Raw genomic sequence first — 4,207 nt, 5'->3', positions numbered from 1 at the left:
ATATTCTATCTTTGCTCCTGTGCCAACCCTTTGAGGCAGATGGGAACCTGCCCTGGCCAAACTCACCCCTCACCCCAGTCCTGTCCATGAAAAGTTTGCTTTCTGTTCTCTGACCCCTGACCCCTGTGGGTATAGGAAGAAAAATATGAAGCCACCTCCCTTTTGCTGCAAAGGGGAGAGCTTGTCCTTACCCATAACATTGTCTGGCAGCTCTTCACTTTCCGGGGGCGTGTAGATAGCAGTCCTCTGACTAGGGGGCTCCCGCCGCTCCCGTCCTCCTCTTTCTCTGGCCTCCTGTTCCACATGCAAGGGAGTGGGGCACTGGGGGTTCGGGACTGAGTCTGAGGGGTTCGGGCCAGGCGTCTGCTGCGAGATCGGCTTTGGTGATCCATGTTGAATAAACAGCCACGCAGCCTCAGTGAATTCTAGGCCCTATGCTGGGCCTCTACGTTTGGGAACTGGGAGAGGAAGCTTGGGTAGAGAGTTATTTCCTAACAACTCTGCTCTGGGCCGAGCTGAGGTGCCCCAGTTGGCAGCAGGGGTTGCCCACCAAGTGGGCCCGTGAACCTCCTGCCCACTGGAGAGGCCAGATAGGCCAGCTCCCCAGCGCCAACGGTGCGCCCCTCAGTTCCAACGGAATCCTTGGGCAGTGGAGGTTCTGGGAGGCAGTTTGCTATGAATCCTTCTGTCCAATGATATTTCCTGAGTGCCGCCGCCTCAGGCAGGCATTGTGCTGTCACAGTGGCAGGCAGTCACAGGGAGCTTGGGCAGGGGCACTGCCCCCACGGCACTCACCAGCCAGCTGGAGCCAGTTACCCATGTGAATAGTATAAAACCATCAGGCACACAGGGGTGGTTCTATATATAGAATGCACCTGAGAAACACCTGGGGAGATGAAAAACATTCAAGTGTATGGAACCCGCCCCAGAAATGATGTAAAAGTTCTGGGGAGCGGGGTGGTCCCAAGTGTCTATGGGTTCACAAACGATGTGTCGGTGAAAATCCACCCCCGATGGAGGTTAATAGCACAGGTTTGGCGTCAGCTGGTTCTGGGTTCCAATGTGAGTTCTACCCCCGCTTGTCCCTGTGGCCTTGGGAAGGGTATGGAACCTCTCTGAGCCTGTGTTTCATCTGTAGATGGGTGACTGACATTAATACCTTCCCCATGTGACACTGAAAGGATAGTGAGCTGATGATATAAGTGTAAAACCTAACTTGGAATGTGGGCCAGACTTAGGGACTCACTTCTAGTGCTCCCCATAGGAGGAATGCTTTGTGCCTTCTGAGGCCAAATCATAAAAAGGATTTTTTCTGTCTGTCTTGCAGGGAGATTACTTTTTGTCCATCCATTTTTTTGAGATGAAATTCAGATATCATTATCCTTACAAAATGTGCAATTCAGTGGTTGTTGGGGTCGTCATATTGTTCTGCTTTGTGCTCACTCCTGTCTAATTCCAGAAGGTTTTTATCACCTCCCAAAAGAAACTCATGCAGGTCAGCAGTGAATTCCTCCCTTTCCCCAAGTCGCTGGCAAAAACAAATCTGCTTTCTTTGTATATAGACTAGAGGCCCAGTACCCTTCAGCCTGGCCTGCACCCTCTCCCATTCCGGGATCCCTGGGGGGATGTCCGAATGTCGGATTAGTGGGCCTAAGCCGTCAGTCGGCCATCCTCAGCATGGCCACGTAGGCGGGAGAGGCTCCCACCACTGCCACTGAGCTCGCCAGCGGTGAGCCCGGCTTCTGGCTGAGTGGTACTCCCCCTGTGGGAGCACACTGACCACCAGGGGGCAGTTTCTGCGTTGAGTGACAGCCCCCTGGTGGTCAGCGTGCATCATAGTGACCGGTCATTCCACCATTTGGTCATTTGTATATTAGCCTTCATTATGCAGGATGTACGCTGTAGATGAGGCCCCCTAGAACCATTAGAAATGGACAAAATTCACTGTTAACTCATTCTCAAGTTGCCCCCACTTAAAATCCAATTGCCCCCCTGTGGGGCGTGTGCTGCACCTTGGGAACCCCTGGGCTGGACACTTTTCCTCTCTGAGCTGCATTTCTGAATACATACGCATATTCCATGGGAATTGTAATCTCTTCTCCGCCTACCTCGCTGGGTTATCATGAGGAGGTTCTGAGCTGATAAACCTAGAAATGTTTCATCAAGTTAGTGCTGTCTAAATGGGAAGGGATTGTGATTTTGAAGCCCATGGGAACCCTGGCTGGTAGCAGGTACTGATTAGGGGAGGAGGGCCTGATTGTTTCCTGGGTGTAGCTATGGAAACTTTGCAGAGGGTTCCACAGGTCTCAGAGGGGCGGGCTCTGCCCTGTATCAGTGGTTATCCTTGGAGGCACTGGTGGGGGGTGGGGCATTAGGGGGCGCTAAGTGGGCGGTGAGTCCAAAGGGGAAGTAACTGTCATACCTTCCTGCTTGGTGCCATACTTTAAATTGTAGTGGCTGTTCTGCAGCTGTACTTGCTCAGGGTGGGGTTCCATTCTCCTGGAGCAGGATGTGGGCAGAGCCATCGGGAGCCAGGTGGGCTAGGAGGGCGGGTTTAGTGCAGCCCCCTGTGAGGTTCAGAGCGCTTCCGCTGGGGAGATGGAGCTGCTGCTTTTGGGAGGGAAGGGTCAGACCCTGGTGAGCTGCTCATGCCTGCCTCCACCCGGGTCTGGAGTTGTAGGGAGGAGAGGCATTCCCGGCCCCAGCATAAGGCGCCTGGCAGTGGTGGGCCATGGGCCCCAGGTGCCTTGGGGGCACTGACGGGTGGTCACTGGGATGCTATTGTTGTAGGCAGGGGTGGTGGGGGAGGAGATCGGAAGTCAGAGTGTGGGCTACAGCTACCCCCGAGGGTGGGTCTTCTCCAGGCTGGTCAGCCTCCTCGTCCCCCAGGGGGTGCGGGGGCTGGGGCAGGCAGTCCGTCTGTCCTCCTGGGACTGGGGTATGGTGTCTGTGCATGGGGATTGGAAGAGCTCCCCTTGGCCGCTGCACTTCCTTCTTTGCAGTCTGGGCTCCTGTCAGACACTCTCCTCAGACCCCAGGGAACTTGGCTCCAGCCGCCTCCTGTTGCTTGCACATCCTCCTGCTGGTCCTTGAATATGCAAATTGGTCGTTACTGGGACACCTTAACAGACAATTAGCATATTATCTCTTTATATGTATAGATTTGCCTACTGTGGACATTTCATATGAATGGAATCATACAAGTGTGTCCTATTGTATCTGGCTTCTTTCACTTAACTATAATGTTTGCAAAGTTCATTTATGTTGTAGTATATATTGGGACTTCATTCTTTTAATTGTGATAAATATGCATAATGCAGTTTTAGCCATTTTTAAGTATGTAGTTAAGTGGCATTAAGTACATTCACATTAATGTGCACTTATCAGTATCATCTTTCCCCAGAATTTTTCACTTTTCCAAACGGAAACTATTGCCTCTAAACAATACCTCCCCATTCACCCCTCCTCTCTGCCTGAGGAAACCGCCATTGTACTTTTTGTCTCTTAATTTTACTACCCTAGGTGCCTCTTATAAGTAGAATCATACAATATTTGTTCTTTTGTGTATGTCTTTTTTCACATAAGCTTAATACATTTTTTGTTCTATTAAAAGGGAACATTATTTATTTATTTTTAAATGTATATATTCTTTATTGATTTCAGAGAGGAAGGGAGAGGGAGAGAATGATAGAAACATTAGTGATGAGCTGAAATCGCTTTGGCTCAGTGGATAGAGCATCGGTCTGCAGAGTGAAGGGTCCCAGGTTCGATTCCAGTCAAGGGCATGTATATTGGTTGTGTGCACATCCCCGTTATGGGGTGTGCAGGAGGCAGTTGGCCAATGTTTCTCTCTCATCGATGTTTCTAACTGTCTATCCCTCTCCCTTCCTCTCTGTAAAAAATCAATAAAAAAATATATTAAAAAAAAAAAAAAGAAACATCAGTGATGAGAGAGAATCATAGATGGGCTTTCTCCTGCACACCCCATACTGGGGATCGAGCCTGTAACCCGGGCGCATGCCCTTGGCCAGAATTGAACCCGGGACCTTTTAAGCAGCAGGCTGACACTCTATCTACTGAGCCAAACGAGCCTGGGCTAAGCGTAATAGTTTTTACATTATGAATAGTGACCCAGAGCAAGAAATTCATGCAAATTAAAAGGGGATTAATTAGAGGAAATAATTTAATATTGCTATTTGCCCTTTCT

Source organism: Eptesicus fuscus, chromosome 1 (assembly GCF_027574615.1).
Source record: "Eptesicus fuscus isolate TK198812 chromosome 1, DD_ASM_mEF_20220401, whole genome shotgun sequence".
In the NCBI taxonomy this organism is placed as follows: Eukaryota; Metazoa; Chordata; class Mammalia; order Chiroptera; family Vespertilionidae; genus Eptesicus; species Eptesicus fuscus.
The sequence above is the reverse complement of the archived record's forward strand: the minus strand, read 5'-3'. Positions refer to the sequence as shown.